Genomic DNA, 18,363 nt, shown 5'->3' on the forward strand with positions numbered 1-18,363 from the left:
TATTGAAAATTATCTGTTGCTGAAAAATAGAAGTGATACCTTTAAGTCACATAAAAACATAGAGGAGTAGGAGCACACTAAACATAAACAAAACCACACACAATAAAAAGGAGTGAAAAGTGCTGTGCATCCAGTTTTGTGTAACAAGCCAAGAAAAAGTAGTGGAAGTTAAAGGAAAAATATGGTCCTCAGCTGAGAAAGGCACTGAACTGTAGACACAGTTTTAAGCCTTCTCACTCTAAGTGTCCCCATAAGCGAGTAGCACTGGACTGCACGCAGTTGGAGTAAGCAGTCTGGAGGTTTGCCCAGTGCAACATTCACCAATAAAAATACTCTAAACAGCTCTCTTTGAAGCCAAGGATTAATCAGAAATCAAACAAAAATGTAGTGGTTTTAGAGACATTATGACCATATGTCCATGCTAAATGTTAGGTTCATAAATCCCTGTGCTTTAGGGCAGTGAACAGAGTGCCTTGGGGTATAAAAGCTGCACCACAGTGTTGTGGTTTAACCCCAGCCAGCAACTAAGCACCACACAACTGCTTGCTCAATCCCTCCCCCCGCCCCCCAGCAGGATTGGGGGGAGAGAACTGAAAGGGTAAAGTGTGAAAACTCATGGGTTAAAAAAGGAATAGGTCAATGATTTAATAAAATAATTAAATTAAATTAAATTAAATTAAATTAAAACGATAGTAATAGTAACACCAACAATGACAATAATAATGATGAAAAGGAAAATAACAAAGACAGAAATAAAACTTCAGAAAGACAAGTGATGCAAATGGAAACAATTGCTCATCACCAACCAACTGATGCCCAGCCAGCGCCCCCAGCCAACCTCCTCCCCAGCTTTACCTGCTGAGCGTGACGCCGGATGGTCGGGGCCGTCCCTGGGGCCAGCTGGGCTCAGCTGTCCCGGCCGTGTTCCCTGCCAGCTCCTGGTGCCCCCCAGCCCGCTCGCTGGTGGGGTGGGGTGAGGCGCAGCAAAGCCCTTGGCTCTGTGCAAGCCCCGCTCAGCAGCGACTGGAACAGCCCTGTGTGCTCAGCGCTGTTCCCAGCACAGACCCCACCAGCCCCACGCGGGCGCCGGCACCAGCAGTCACTCCAGCCTGGCCAGCACCAGTGCACATAGGAAGGGTGTACTACACTGTCCAAGAAAATATATTTTCCTACCAGTCAGTCAGAGCGAGACAGAGTATTTACCTAATCTTTTGTTTCTGAAATAGGAGAAATGAGTCTCAATTTCACAGAAAGAAAAGTGTATAGAGAAATGCATAATCTTGCAAGAATTTCCAGTATCAAGGGATAAAGTTATTTCATACTCAAAATACCATGAGATGTCATGAACTAGCCCAAAACCAGCACCTGAGCTCAGTTACTTCACTTTATCACACAGTTAAGGAAATCATAATTATTTCCAGCAGGACTTCTGATTCAGAAATTAACAAAAATAAAAATACCCTAAGCAACGAAACCTGATATTCTTACGTGTCCAAACAGCTACATGGACTTCTGTATTTTGTTAATTTTAACTGGTTTTTTCATCTCCCTTCCCTAGGTATCAGTATGGGTTCAAGCTTAGTGCAGAAAACCATCACATGATAAATAAATACATTCATGTAATACCAGAAATAACCTAGTCTGTTGCAGTGCCAACATTTCATGTCATATTTTTTCCATGCCCAACCCCTAAAACAGAGCAGTGTACACAGGCAAGAAAGGAAAGAAAAGCATATTTGGTATCCAAACCAATATTACAGATCCTAAACAATTCTAATTTAATTATGCAAAAAAGTCTTCTAACCTTAATAACAAATAATTATCTCAAGCAAATCTGAATTGGCTTATACAGTGTCAAAATATGAATATCTTATCTTAGTAGGCAAAGTGCAACCTGGGGAAATACAAAAAATGTCTGGTAAATTGATAATCTGTTAGTAGAAATCGCAGACAGTACCAGAAAGAAGCCACGTATTTAAAAAAGAAATTTTCATAGATTGATAAGTACTAGTTTATCCTCTCCCTCTCTGTCTTACATGATAGTCTTTTCCCCTTCTCCTCCCTCTCCCTTCCTTACCCACTCAGCTGCTCATGAGTTGATTTATTTCTAGAGTTTAATTTCTCTTCTAGATCTGGAAGAAGAACCCATTCAGGACACAATTTTCATGCACGTCTCCTTCAGTGTACAGAGACTATTTGGGGGGAAAGTGGGGCAGCACTGTACACCAAGCAGAGGTCCTTTGCTGTACAGAGAAAATTTCCTAGTCTCTCTTTTAGCTGTGGCTTTGCCATTTCAGAGTCAAAACATTTTGTAACCTGTAATGGATTTATATGATGTCTGTGGAGGATGGGGCAGTTAGACTCATTTCACAGACAAGAGCTGGCAGTGACCTGCCTGAAGCCCTGCGCTCTGGGAGAGCTGAGCTGGAACCTTGAGTGTGGTGCAGCACCTGAGAACGGGGAAGGAAAGGCAGTCACGAGCGAGCAACCATGTCACAGGGGACATTATCAAAGGAAGATGAAGACCTTATAAACAGTGCAGGACCAGCAGAGCTACAGACCATGAGAAGGAAATACTTAGGCTGATATGATTTCACGCATCACATAGGTGATATCCTAGAACTACTGCAGACAAATTACTGCACTGAAATAAGGCTCTGTTAGTCATGGTCCGGACCAGCAGAAACTGCAAATATTTATTTTCTGCACCTGAAAAAAGCAGAACAAAACCCCTGTGCTAAGCAGGATGGTGAAGTGTTCTCCAATGCTTTCTCCTCAAGCAGTACATCAAAAAAATTTCCTCTGAGGTTTTCAGGTCAACAGGAACCTACATGCTGGAACCTTGAGCAGGCTGGGAGAGCTGTCTCTCAGGTACTGACCTTTTTATTTAATCTGGGAATACCAGGGAAACTCCATAGCCAGGGACATTTCATTAGGCAGAGAGATGAACCAAGCAGCCACACACCAGATGATGTGGTGTCAACCCTGTTTAATTAATAAACAAGCTGTACAGGCTGAAGACATACCAGTGAGATAGGGCTGGTCCTAGTCCCAGCCAGCATAGATTATAGAAAGCAGGTGTCAAAGTGAACCGATCTGCTTTTACTCTTAGGAGAGATTACAGATTTGACAGATAGAGGTAACGGTGTAATACTCACAAACTATTTGACTTCATCTCTGGGTTTCTACTAAGAGAAGATCACCAAATGCAGGTGTTTTGATAGGATTACTTAGTAAAAATTGCAAAGACAGACACTGTTCTCTGCTTTAGGGGTGAAAATATAGTATTATCCCAAAATTGTGAATGTGACAAACACTAACAGAAGTTAAAAAAAGATTGTATGGATTGTCAGGCAAAAGCGATGGCAAACAAATTATATGCAAATACAGACGTGCTTGTAGCCAGTGTAGAGGCCAGATGAACAGACAAAAGGCCGTAGTGATGTTGAAAAGGTCCGAGTGGCAAGTCACCAACTGGCTTAGCATTAGCTCTTGATTTGATGCCAGCAGTAAAAAAAAAATCCAACTATGCTTGGAATGCATAAAAAAAAATACAGTAGATATTTTGTTTCTAAAAAATAAAAGCACTGGTGACTGAAATACTGGATTAGTGAGTTGTGCAATGCTTTCTTGGAGAAGATACAAGTAGAATCTGAGACACAGAGTCTGAGACTGAGATTCTGCCATTCTGGGGAAATGTCCCATGAATTAAGAGTTCAGTTTGTGACTAGGGTCCAGGGAAGTGCCACACAAATCCCCCTTGGTAATGAACCTTTTCCAAGGGGAGATCAGCAGAAAAGAAAGAAGAGGTTGAATTCATGAACAAGAAATAATCAAATCCAAATGTTAGCACAGGTCCACCAACACAACACACTGATCAGGGAAGTAATTTTTCTTAAATTTTGTTAAAACGTATCCATAAAACAAGTAAAGCTGTCATAATTATTTAACTATTTCATCATTACAGAAAAAAAGGACAGATAAAATAAAAAACTAAAATAAAAAAATAAAGACTGAAAGCAGTGGTTACTTCCTTTATAAACTATTTTGTCTGCCCAGAGACTTTTAACAGTGATTACACTTTTAGAAGCAGGTCTGCTGTTGGGTGGGATCAGAGTTCCTTAGTCTGGAATTGGCGAATGAGTATCCCTTCAGTGTACCATGGAATACTAAAAATGGTAATAAACAGGTTGCTGATTTCCTCTAGGAGCTGATGACTTTTATCTGGTACCATATGACTAGATCAAGCAAGGTCCAGAAGGGACGTCCAGAGTTCATGCAGTCTTACGTTGCAAGGTGGTCTCAAACCCAGAAGATATCTCCAACCACTGACATACTTTGGGTAGTTCATCAGGAAAGCTAGGCAAGGAACTGCCCTGAGCCAAGAACTGCACTTCTCTGTGTTTACCAGCAGTAATGTCCTTTTCTTTGTGTGGATACCACAATCCATACACTCTGGTACTTGGAGAACCACTGGGGCTGTCATCCCCTTGGTAAGACTCCCACTCTCAAGAAAGCAAGCAACAAAAGCTCATCTAACTGAACACATGCCCAAAGTTTATTGACAAGGAAATTGGTTTTTTTTCCCAGAAACTTACTTAGGTGTCTAGAAGTCTGCTGTTTGCTTTTCTGTCCAAGGCACTGTATTCTTGACTGGGAGACATGCATCAGCACCTGCCTCACACCTCCTCCTGGGTGCATTCATAAATGAGGTATTTGTCCTCATTCTCTGAGCTGAGCAGTGCAGGAGGCGGTTTTTGAATGTAGTCCCCAGTGTAGCAACTGGGAGAAAAATCGGAAGGAGGTGCTTCTTTTAAAACACATAATGAAACAGTGGAAGCCACCAGTGCTGCTTAGCAGGGGAGTAAAATGTTTATGGGCCTGTTGCAGAGAGGACACTCCTGTAGGTGCTGGGAGACAGTGACAACAGGAGCCATAAAAGGAGAACAGACCAGGAGAGAAATAAGTACTTCACTGCCACCCATTTATATTCTTATTCTTTTTCTTCCTGGAAGAGATGTTGGTGATCATCATGTCTCCCTTTGGACATAACACAGGGCACAGGAGCCTCACCCAGCAGCTACTTCATAAAGCTGTGTCTGCAAAGGAAATTCAGTCTTGATTTAAGGCAGGAACAAACGTGACTGCAGGCCAGTTTATACCAGCTTCATGAGATCAGGCCCATAATGTCATGACTTGCAGCAATGTGACCTTTTTGGAAACCATTTGTTCTCGGAGGTTAAAATGAATATATCTTCCTGTTCTTTGCTTGAACAGCTCCTCAAAACTGCCTTGACAATCCCCAGTAAGATAGTGTCAAGCTCATCACTTATGAAAACATTTCCTTCGCAGAATTTCTCCAAGCAAGAAAGGAAACTAGTCTATTCAGAGACATCTTGTTTATAAAACAAACATTACTCGAAAGGAGCTTGAAAATACTGGGCTGTTTTGGCCTAATCCACAAGGAAACACTTGAATCCCATTGGACTGAAGTGAGGAGAAGAGGTGGTTGGAGTGGGGGTTACATGACATATGAACATCACTGGATGTGGAGTATGTGCATTGAAATGTCGTTAGCAGTAATAAGACACAACATAGCTCTCTAAATCTGTTAGAAAGGAAGTAAAACATTTCTTCTTATGTACCGAAGCTTCTCAAACCTAGCTCTTGCTCAGAGATATCCCAGAGATGACATTCTCCCCCTTTCTCTCCACAGGTACTCATTTTATCAACCACACTGTGTTTACAAGAAGGGAATGTAATACAGGCAACAATGAATCACATTTCCAACAGTCCAGATCCAAGAAACACTATATTTTAAATGGTGATCAGTGCAGTTGGGAGATGGCATAGCTACAGAGGAAAATGGAAATACAAGTAATAAAGTACTAGTTCTGCTCTCTATTCAAGTGCAGGCAAATTGTCACTCAGTTAACCGTGATATTACTACAGCTAGTCCTCTTATAATAGTCCTGCTATGCCCTTGATCCTTTCAATTAATGGTCTGTTTGCTCACTAATTGTGCCCTAGACTGCAGTTAAATTTGCAAGTAGACTACTTCTATTTTAATTTTTCTTAGAGCCCTGTCAGGTTTGGAGTGTCAACCTCTTTTTTAAAAATTAATTCGCAAATCACAGTATTATATTGCATGAGTATAACATGGAAGAAAATAAAATGAAGTCTGCGTTGTGGATGCCCATGCTCTCTACTACACATCTCGGCCTGCAGCAACTAAATTCAGTAGCTGGAAACCTCCCTTTCTTTCACTCTTTTGCTTCTGAAGCTCTGTTAGAAACTTGTCTCTGGCTTATTGTTATTCTGTTGTTTTCTTAACATTTTAGTATTTTTAATTCTTTAAAAATCCTATTTACTGTATCTAAGAGAAAACCCAGTGACCAGAAAAAGGAGACATGCAGAAGGCCAAGAGCTCCTGAAGTTTAGTTGTTCTTTACTTTGATTTGGTCGGAGAGCTTTTTGAAATTTCCATATTGGCTTGAACCTCACTAAGCACAGGAGTATTGTTGGTGGTGGACTGGCGGTTGTGTCTTCAGGGCTGTGACAGCCATAGCTCTGCAGGTCATCTGGAAGTGCTCTACAGAGTGCACAGGCATGAGGTGGGGAAGAGCTGGAGTACGTACCTGCCTTTTGAGCACTGCAGATATCTCACTGTCTCATGGAGTCTTGCTAAAATGCCAGAGGTAAATAAAGGAAAGGATAAAAACAACTGATGGACAGTTTTCAAGGACTTTGCAAATGTCATTTCAGGAAATAAAGGACAGCTGTTGTTAATACAGTTGAACTGCACGTCACAGGTTTCTGGATTGTATTTTGCGAAGACATTCTGCTAGCGGGAACCGTGTGGAATGCTGGCACGGGGAGCTGTTGGAGACGCTGCAGGAAACCTGAGCTAGAGGATGGGTCTCCAGCAGAGGAGGTCAGTTGTTGGTGGTGGTCCCATTGCATGTTCTCTACTAACAGTATCCACCTACAAAGCAGAAGTGTCCCTGAACATGGGTCTGTGGTGGATTTTTCTCTTTGTTCACGGAGTAGAGTGACAGTTATGATGCCCACCCAGGACTCCACGGCTTTTCTGGAAGCAGTCGTTACAGACACACAGTGCAGCCACAATAGAGCTGCTGTTCATTTCAAGATAAATAGACCTCTGAATTAATTTCTGAAAAAAAAAAGGTCATTGCCAGCAATTTGTTTTGCTGTAGCCCTGTTTTTCTCTGACTTCTGATTACAGTACCCAGGGGATGAGCAAACCATGGTTTCACAGCCAAACAAATGCTCGTCTTCATTGTTTCAAGTACTTTTAATCTATTTTTATTGCTTTACCATGCTCAAGTGCCATACCTGTTCTTCAACATTTGCTGCCAGTGTTTGCTGTACACTGAAGAGAAGGTGCATAAAGCTTATGAAAGATTAGCTTGCAGTGGGAATACAAGTGATAGGAGGCTGATACTTATTAAGTTAATTATTCAATGGAACTGGTTCTTCCCTTATGAATTTAATTTAATCTTCACAGCACAATTTCCTTCAGAAAACACAATAATTTTATGGAGTCTGAAGTCTTCTGTTCTTTTCAGGTGAGCAGGTTAATTTTCTATATAATTAGTTAATTGCAAAAACTTGAGCTATTGATAGCAAGTTAGAGGGAAATCAGTACACCACCTTCTCTGTGTCTCTTGAGGTAAATTGTCTGAGAAGAGGTTGGCACTGTAAGGATTACAGAAATTTTGAAGGTCTTTGTAAAATGTATAGCCTTAAGAAATGAGAAAAGAAGAGCATACGTTTAGGTGTGAGATGGGTTTATTCGTTTGTGTTCTTTTCTTCTTTTGTTCGCTTAAGTCCTGACACTTTTTTACTCTTCTTTTTATTTTCTCTTTCTATTGTGACGTGAGTTCCAGACTCCTTCCAAGGCTTGTGAACCTTTCCATTACAGATCTGCTTCAAATGGTTTTAACCCCTCAAGCAATAGAATTTGTAACTCTGCCAGCATTTCAGCTTTAAAGTATTTCTATTTGGCTTTTCAAATGCAAACCATATTATGTCTTTTCCTTTTTCCAGACTCAGATGGGAACAGCAACCTTCTGCTCAGCTTTCCTGTGGTTGAACCAGCCTTGCCTTTAGTTCCTGCAGCTGTGGTCATTGGAAGTTCTTAGTGAAATGGCAATACTGAGGTGATGCTATTACTTGTCACCATAATCTTCTGAAGTACATTTGATATGGATGTCAACAGATAAAAGCCTACCCATTGCATCTGTTCTTGGCTGCTGTGTATGGAAATTTCCTTCCCTGTCAGAACTAAGAAAGCAGCCTGGTCAGAGCACCAGTTCAGAACATTCCCGTGAAACTCAGCAGCCTCTGCGTGTTCAGAGGGAGCAGGAACAATGGCTTCCATGGCTCGCATTTCCTACTGGGCCAGATGACAAATCGAGCAGAGTGTTGTGGCCATGGACCACAGCATCCAGAGGTAACGAGCCTCTGAGCTCCATGCTCTCAGTGGTCCTGGGAGACTGGCCCTCAGACTATGTGGGCATGTAGGATCGTAGACAGGCTGGCAGATCCTCTTTTAGTTTTCAGGTGGGAAAGCAGGCCTGCCATTCCCTGAAAACAGAGCCCCAGCTGGAGAACATGAAGTGTCATTTTTCGTTGTGCCACTAATGGCCAGAGGTGATGACAGCAGCAGCGTCCTCATTTGGATGCAGCATTTTCAACAGTTATTTTAACTGGTTAGAGGTGCCAGATCAGAACAGAATTTAACTCATTTCAGTGTTGCTGCTGCTGAAATTATTACCGTTGTGGTGCAGTGTATGTACAGACAACCCCACATTCTCCTGACACCTCTGTGAAATAGGCGGCATTTATCTGAATTAACAAACACACCATCTCAGCCAAGGGCCGGCCATGGCACAGTCCAGTGGCTGTTGGAACAAGGGAAAATGTCCCAGGACCCTCCGCATAAGTGGCTCAGCTCCAGTCTCAAAGGAGCGCCGAGCAGCAAGGAGGAGCCGTCAGATGTCAGAGGACTGCAGAGACAGGGGAAGACAGAGAAGACACTGGCACATGGTTCTGTGGAGGTCATCATCTTCATCCTTCCACCCCAGCCCCTGCCCATCACGCTGCACCTCTGCACTTTAGACCTGCCCTTTTGTGTTGGCTTGAGTGACATGTGCTTAAACAAACCGCTGACCTGTGAGTGCCGGTGCCACGGCTTCCACAGAACCCACAGGGAGGCAGATGTTCCGTCTCCTCAGCACTGCCTGTGCCTGCTGACAGGCGAGGCTGCTGGAGGAAGGTTAGGCAGGTGAGCATCGCCGAGGCTGTGCATTGCACACAGTGCGCATTGATTTCTGCATACGGTGAAACTCCCACAGACTGGGGTCTTATCTCATGTGACTTGTTATTGGTCTTGGAATATACGTTCTCCAGAGGTGATATATGTAGCCATAAGGACATATTATGAATTTTCTTAATGGACATGAATACCAACATTGTAAATAACACCAACACAGCATTTACACATTTTGCTGTAGCACTTTCTGTTAATTCCATACAAATACTTAAGTGACAAGCAGTGCCACTAAATGTGCATTGATTTAATAATAATAATAATAAAAATTACCTCCTATTCAGCTATCTTCAGTGCCTGAGAAATGGAAGATAGAAATGGAAGATACTATGGAGTGGTTTGAGTAAACTCCTCATCCAATTGATACAAGCTATCATTTAATGCATTTTCTTCCTAACTTGGTATCAAGAAAAACCCAAATGGAAATTTTACACAGGAGATACATTCCAGGACGTAGGAGATACTTACAGAAACCTCAATAACTGTCATTAACTTTAACATAGGTAGGAACTCAACAATAAACTTTCTACAGAATCATCCACCAAGGATCATTATTATGACAGTAGAGTTACTTATATAGACTTGTTAACTGATTAGAAAATGTTTACCACAATGGTCAGCAAAGGAAAAAAGCTGCCTTATGGACTGTGTTATTCTCTCTACAGACAGAAATGTCTGTTCCTACAGTGTCCTCATGGAAAGCTTTCTTATTTTTAACAATAGCACTTGGGCAGAACTCTACCAAAACTAAAGCTGTACATGTCAACTGATGTATTCCAGCTACACAATTTAGTTTAAGGAAGTAAATACATTAAACAATGTGTAACAAAGGGTTTTGGTTATTCTTCCCAAGTATTTGCTCTAAAAGAAGAGGAAATTCATCTTGCTAATAAAACCCCCTTCACTAAAGTGATTCTGCCAAATGAAGAAGACTTTGATTTTTTTTGAGATCTTTTTTCATACTTAGGAAGGTATATTTGGTTTTTATTTGTGTCCCATACACTCAGGGACAGGGTCAGGACTTGGGAAAAGTACATATGCAATTCCCAGTGAAGTGGAAGCTCATGCAAGACCAGAAGTTGCCCATTATTAAAAAGTAATTGTTTCAACAAAATGCTGTTCAATCATATACAGCGGCTAAGCAGCGTTACATTAATAAAGGAAAGAACCTCAGGGCCTGGCACAGAATTTTTATTTGAATATATTTAATTGCATTCCTCACTTTTTTTCTGAAAATAATCTTTACATAGGGCACTCTCCAATTAAAGATTATACAGAATGTGCCATTGAAACTCTTTGAAAATATTCTTTATATAGAGAGCCTCGCATGTAGGGAACAGCTTCCTTTTCCACCCTGTCTTTTGGAAAACAGTAGCCCAAAGTTTTTCTGTGCGAAAAGAATATTGGGAAAAAAATAAATTAAGTAAAAGCCAGATTTGTTTTTTGCAGGAGCAGGCTGGAAACTAGGACCATGCGTGGCAATCAGTTAGCTGAGGGGAATGTGCTCGAGCTTGTCTAGACAGCAATTGAGAGAGCATAGGGGAGTGGGGGACGGATGGCGCCAAGGAAAGGTAACACCTTGCTGTTAATTGATGGCAGTTAACCACCAATCGGGGATTGCCTAGGATGCAAGAACCAATCTGTTTAAAACGCGCAGCTTCAAGAACCAATCTGTTTAAAACGCACAGCTTCTGAAAGTATATATAAACTCGTGTTCCTGTACAATAAATGGACATTTGCTTGCATCAAGCTGCGTCCCGTCTCTTCACTCGCCGCAATTTTTAACAATTATGGGGGACTTTCTGAGATGGTTAATGAAGTACTGTGGAAAATGTTATGTTCTGTCCCCTGTAGGAATGGTGGAAAATGGAAAAGGTTTTGGAAAGACAGTAACTATCACACAATTTCAGAAGAATCTACAAGAATATTAACCTAGCAGAGAGGAGGAAAGGACTCAGATCTAAGTCTAGGCATGTACAATCAGAGGAAGATTAGTGATAGGAAGCAATTTTGCAAATTAATATTTAAATGGCCAGTATGATGCAAGGTGTGGAGGCTGCAAGCAGAAAAGGTCTGTCTTGAGAAGAGGCGCAAGTCCACTCAGCACATCTTCAATGATGAGGACAATTAACAAGAGGAACTATATCATCTGCAACAGGGTAAATTCTCCATCATTGGAAATTACCTTGACAGAGTCACAGTTGTCTGTCCTTGTAGAAGAGCCCCTGTGCCCCAACCACAGCATGTCGTTATGGAAATGTCACCAGCTGTATTATGGGGCCCACCAGGCTGGCTGTCCTTTCATTTCTCTATTAAGATGCAGGCGGTGGCTGCTGTCTCCCATAAAGGACTTGGCACGGAGGTAAGTTCCTCTCAGGAATGGTGCTTCCGCTCGTATGGAAGAAATATCATGTTAAACACCTTTGAATTCAGGTTCCTTCACTTATAAAGATGCAACTAATCCAGAACTTGTTGTGAAGTTGCTTCACTCAGGTACTTAATCTGAGGCACTAAGGTATAAGAAAATTAGATACTGATGAAAGGAAATGCTGCTGAATTAATTTTCACTTTCATAAAATAAAATAAACCCAGGGACAAATCTTGTCAGAATGTATTCCTTCACAAGATGTGCCTTTAAGGTGGCCAGCCCACTATGATCAACACAAGTGCAGCAAGAACCTCTGGACTCAGGATTTTGCTTCTCTTCAGCAACAACCCAGTTTATTCCATGAAATACAAAAATACGGTCACTTGCCACTCACTGCATCAGTTTTCTTCTGTTATAGATAATAAATGGACTTCCTCATGAAAGAGCAATGTAACTCACATCAGTAGATTTCAGTGATCCTTCTCCAAAAGCTCAGTGCGTTGGGCGATTCAAACTCCTTCGACCTTGCAGCCAGGCTGTGTTGTGTGGTTTGCAGTCCTGCTCTCACAAAGCTTTACTGATATTCAACCTTACAAACTGTGAGTGAATGTTCTTCAAAGAAACTCTTCCTGGAAAAAACTTGATTTTTTGTTTTCACCTCCCCTTGTCATGCCATGACCTAATTACTTAATCTATCCTTAGTATTTTAAGATAAAAATCTTGATACCACAGACTGTATCACCTTTTAAATTAAGCACAACCATGGACACAGAATTTATACCTTTACTTCAGGAAGACAAAGGTGTTGGCAGAGAGGGTCAGTTAGAAAATAATATTCTGTTTCCAGATTCAGTCTTTAATCAGTCTCAATACGGATAGTCTCCCATCTGCAAGGTCCTCTTTCAGTCTGCTAGCTCCCAGTACCAACACACCTATCTATGTGCTTCTAGGGATGCACACAAATAGACGTACAAACTTCCTCTTCATGTGTTACGTGGTATAGATACCACAGCAAAATAAATCTGTTGCTTCTTATATCTGCAATATTATTTGCCCGTCAGAAAGCGCATTTTTCATCACACTGGCTTCCTTTATGCATACCAATAGAAATCCAAACGCACTATCTGCTGAACAGAAGAGATTAATGAGCTATTCATAGATTTTTTTGAAATGCCAAACATTAAATAAACTACAGATTTCAGGGTGTCAGTACATTGCTGCATAGATAAGCCCAATAGTGTAACTAACTTTGTGGCTTCACCTTACCTATCTCTCCATGAATCAGTGGCTTAGACAGATTTGATCTTCCTCTGTGCTTCAAACTCCACAGTGCCAGTGTGTGACTGCCATAGAAAAGGGCTTAGCAGTTTAAAGGGATGCTGTGGAAGTTTCAGGACGTCGTCAATTATATTTTCCTGTGGATACCAGAGGTCTTGCTAATCCCACACCAGAAATGTGCTCTGAAGATCAATGATTTTAATAAACTGTACATCAACAGGATCAGAGCAATTGTGCCACCACAGGGTATTTGTGAGCCCACCACTGTGAGCTGAGCATTAGAAACCCTTGAGATCCCCACAGCAAATCCCTTTTTGCTTCAACTGTCCTCATCAATGCAACAGCAGCTGGAATTCCTCAGGAAATATACAGGAGCACAACCACTTGCAGTGGTATCTGGAGGACCCAAATCCTCCAAGTGTATGATACAACACCCCCACCCCTGCACCCAGCAGCTCAGAGTTCAGGACTGCTCCTCTGTGTCAGGGCTTTAAGTGCAGCCACAGACCTTGATTGCCCCATGAGCCTCACCTGAGCACCCACGCCCCTGGGCTGGGAGCCACATGTCAGCCAAGGTTTGGACACCTTGGCCTTTCCTGAGCTGTGCTGTGCATGTCCCTGCCTCGTGGGTAGACTGAGGACCATGTCACAGCCTTGTCTCTACTTCTTTCTCCAGTTTCATCTTCTTTTGCTTCTGGGTGGACCCTGGACGTGTTCTGTTCCTTGCCATGCCTGGCATGCTCCTGTTGATGGAGCCTCTCACCAGCCATAGTCAGGCCCTGTGGGGTTGCATCTGGGTTACCAAGGGACTGCCTGCCCTGGGCCACCATTGGCCCCTGGCCCCGCACCCTTTGGGAGCAGCTGGCCCTGGCCAGTTCAGGCAAGGTACTGCCAGCTTATGGGTAAGGTGAACTTGCAGGGATCAGGTTCAAAAGCTTCCCATGTCAGCTTTACACTACAAGACACTAGTGTGTCAGTTTTTGAAGAGTTTTCTATACTTTACTGATGCAAAAGCAAAAATGGTGAGTTTGAACATTGACTGTGCTAAGGAGAGCTGTCTGTGGTGGCCTCTTTGACGTCTGCAATCAGTTACGCTGGGAAAGCAAACCTATTGCTCACCCTAAGCCGGCACTGTCAGCAGCATTTCAATCTATTTGGCACTTTAATATGCAATACTAAAGGCACAGGAGGCATGTAGGACACCCCATGCCCTGGGCCAGGATCAGCTCTATTTGTATCATTCCTGGGGCAGAGCTTGTTCTTGGCCCTGGTAAAGAAAGCTCTGCAGACCTCCCTAGGCAACCTGCTCCAGCGCTGCTTCATCCCTGGCATCAGAAACTTCCTCTGATTGTCTCTTGCCTGAGCTGAACTTTATTATGCTTGTCCTATCTGTGATGGAGGTAGAAAACTGATTGTTTAATGTTTCCTGACAGCTTTTTATGCAGCTGAAGATCATTAACCATGTCCCCTTGAAACTTCTTTACGCTCATCATTCCAAATCTCTTCTTGAAGGCAGGATTTTCCAGATTTTTTTTTTTTTTTTGAGAGGGCTTTTGTGTTCTTTCACGGACTGTGTTTGATCCACCTCTTCCTTGAAGTACAGCACCAAAACCTGGTCACAACATGCCAGCAGATAACTTCCCAGTACTGACCAGAGTGGAGGCTTTACCTCATGCCTCTCACAGGTAACGCTCCTCTTCAGTTTTTCAGGGCTGCACATTGTCAATCAGTCTGTTTGAGTTACATCCTATTCCCTTTTCTGCATCATATGTAAATTTAGATATAACTGATAGTTTCCTACATTTCCAGCCCACCAAGTATGGCAACACTGTTCCTAATTTGGGCTGTTCTCCAGTATATTTGCAGTCCATCTCGAGTTGATGCAGTGATCTTTAGGAGATGTCACCTAGGCTGTTGAAATACTTTGTCTGGCCAACCTGTGCAGATCTATCCCTTCTTCCTGGTAATAAACATTAATAGCCTTTCTATAAATAAAATTTCCAAGTAAGCTTGCACCTGTCATGTTACTATTGTTTTATACAATAAATTATGCTGTATACCTCTAAAAATTGTAGTGACTTATTTTAGACCATGCTTCTCTCGTTTGCCTAGGAGAATCCTGGGTGAGCTGTTTCGACTGTTGTAAGGCTTTTGAAATTGTATCAGCTGGCTCTTCATTAGAAATCATGAAATCATTACTGTCTTATGGAGAAAAAAGTAGACTGGTTTGATGTGATTCATTAAAACCAAGCTGTTTCTAGTTTATCATGCTGACTTCCTTCACAGTTTTTCTCTGAAATAAAACTAATTTCACTGTTTTTTACCTCCTGGGTTTTTTTCTTGCTGAAGATCTGTATGATGTTGACTCTTTCCATGTCTTCTAGTACTTTGCACCCCCACTGGTGCAAAGTAAAAAATAGTGATTATTAACTATAATCACTAAAATTCTGAGATTTTTCCAGAATTTTTTAGTTCCTGTCCATTATTGCCTCTATTTTAGAAAGAGGCAGAGAAGTGGCCATCTCTTTGTTCTACTAATTGTACTAGCTGCCTGATCAGTGGTTTTTGTTGTTATTACTGGTTCATTTACCATTTATCTTCTGCTAGAAGCTTCCTTACTCCATTGGATACCGCACCAACACTACTGTGGGATGTATTGCTTGATATTATGTTTCTCATTACCTTTGTTACCAGTAACTAATGTGCCCTGATCTATGGGATGTTCAGTATGCTCATCCATTGTATTTTTCCCTTGAGTTGTCTGATTTTCATGTGGCTTCCCTGGGGTGTGAAGTCAAAAAAAAAGTGTACCTATCTTGTCATCTAGTGAATTTTCTTTGCTTTGGGGTAGTGATTTTTCGCTGACAGCTTTGTAATCTGATTTGTTTCTGTCAATGTATCTGCTGAAGCTCATTTTAACAGAGCTAGTTTATTTGCAAGCAAGTCTAGACATTGTAAGCTGATTAGCATTGTCAGAAACGGAGCTTTCACACAAGCTTCACTTCCATCATAACTTAACAGAATTAACAAACATCAGTGGTACATCATTTTCAGACCAGACGATTTTCAGAAGCAGAACTCTCTGGTAAGGTTAGAAAAGGAGAAAATAGGTGACACAGTTCAGCCTGAAAAAGCAAATCTCCCAGCTGCTGCCTCCATTTCTGAAATATGGCAAGGTCTATTGCACCAGGCTGGGAGCAGTACACAAGTCCTCTCTAACAGAGGGACCTGCCTGAACTCCCAGAGGTATTGCTGGGTTAAGGGCATTTAACGTTCCTGCAGGATGATGCTGTACCTCTTTTGGCTTTAACTGAACCCACGTTCTGACATAATGATCTTTTATTGCAAGACAGGGGTACTGTTTTCTGTCATCAAACTGACAAAGATTTCCTAAAAGAGCATAGGATTGTTGACTTTTACATTAAGGAAAGCTGGGTATTTCTATCAGCTTTTACCTGGGTTTTCTTTGGAATTTAACAATGAAATCATTTGACTGTGGTACCTAAGCAAGATTACAGTGGATATTTATTACAATGCTTTGAGTCTCCGTTGAACTAAAAGCACAAGAAACCTTAGGCAAAGTGTCACGCTCTAATTTGGCACAAAGAAGTAAAGATAACTGTGTAAAAACTTGGAATTTAAACATCTAAAAATCTCTCTTGAAGAAGAAATCAATACATAGCAGCCTAATTCCTTTTTTTATCCTGTTCTACTACTTATGTTTGCTGCTTCTGTATTCCACGATCAGTGTGTATAGGCTGGTGTATTAGAACTGCATGCAACAAGTTAATCTTATTTTGCACTGTTGGAAGGGGCTTTAAAAGGACTTTGCCCTGAGTTACCTTCCTGCAACTAAGCCACTATAAAAAGGAGATGTTTGAGAGGATCACTTATTTATTCTTGTGTCAGCTGTTGCTTAAAATAATTATACAGAATTCAACCAAGAAAACATGTTATATACACAATATCCATATAGGTAGGTGTACATATGTTATACAGAAAATAAATCTGTACCCATATGTATATAAATGTAACATATGGGTACACATATCACTTAGGTGCATTTAAACACACCAGTAAAAAGACCCCAAACTTCAGAAATACTCAACAACTGGTCTGAAATGAAAGAAAATATGTATCTGAAATACCGAATACAAAAAATCCTGGTGGAAAAAGTTTTAAATCCACATGAATAGCTTTCAGCCCCTCCCTCCCCACCTCACCCCCATGCATAGATATTTTGGGGATGGGAAAGGAATATGTGCTGGTTTTGGCCGGGCTGGAGTGGCTGCTGGTCCCAGCAGCCCGCGTGGGGCTGGTGGGGTCTGTGCTGGGAACAGCGCTGAGCACACAGGGCTGTTCCAGTCGCTGCTGAGCGGGGCTTGCACAGAGCCAAGGGCTTTGCTGCGCCTCACCCCACCCCACCAGCGAGCGGGCTGGGGGGCACCAGGAGCTGGCAGGGGACACGGCCGGGACAGCTGAGCCCAGCTGGCCCCAGGGACGGCCCCGACCATCCGGCGTCACGCTCAGCAGGTCAAGCTGGGGAAGCAGAAGGAAGGGGGGGCGCTGGCAGGGATGGCGTTTGTCTGCCCAAGCCCCCGTCACCGTGATGGAGCCCGGCTGCCCTGGGGATGGCTGAGCACCTGCCTGCCCTGGGCAGCGGTGGGTGAACTCCTGGGTTTGCTTTGCTGCTGTGCGCGGCTTCTGCTTTGCCTCTTAACGTGTCTTTGTCTCAGCCCGGGAGTTTTCTCACTTTGACTCTCTGGTTCTCTCCCCATCCCAGCAGGGGTGAGTGAGCGAGGGGCTGCCTGGGGCTGAGCTGCCGGCCGGGGATAAACCATGACAGTCCTTTCTGGACTAAGCTGCAGGTTTTAGAGTATGTTGTCATACCCAGAGAAGTACAAGTAAGATATGCCAGCAGAAACGTGGCTGTCAGAGTGTTCTGTTGCGTGGCACCTGAAATGTCTGATCTGGGAAAGAAATGTTAATGCAGAACTAGCCTCAGTCTTCAAGAAACCAGAAACCACAAGGCTATCAAACAATAATACTAATAAGCCTGATGAGGAGAGGCAGAATTGCTTATTTACCACCAGACATCTGAAAACATCATGGTAACATGAATGAAAAAATCAAAAGCAAGACAAAGGTGTAGTGGTGACTCCTGCTGCAGACCTTGTTTGCACAGATAACTGTGACTGAAAAATCTCCTGAAGGTGAAGGGTTTGGGCTCTTTTTGCAGACTGGCTCTTCTGATGAATTTCAGTCTAGACTGAGAAAGGGAAATTGTTATACTCACAGGAGAGAGAAAAAGGAGGAGCACAGACTACCAGCTGTGAGGGGCTCTGCACAGCATCTGCTGGGA

The sequence above is a fragment of the Falco naumanni genome, chromosome 7 (assembly GCF_017639655.2).
Source record: "Falco naumanni isolate bFalNau1 chromosome 7, bFalNau1.pat, whole genome shotgun sequence".
NCBI lineage: Eukaryota > Metazoa > Chordata > Aves > Falconiformes > Falconidae > Falco > Falco naumanni.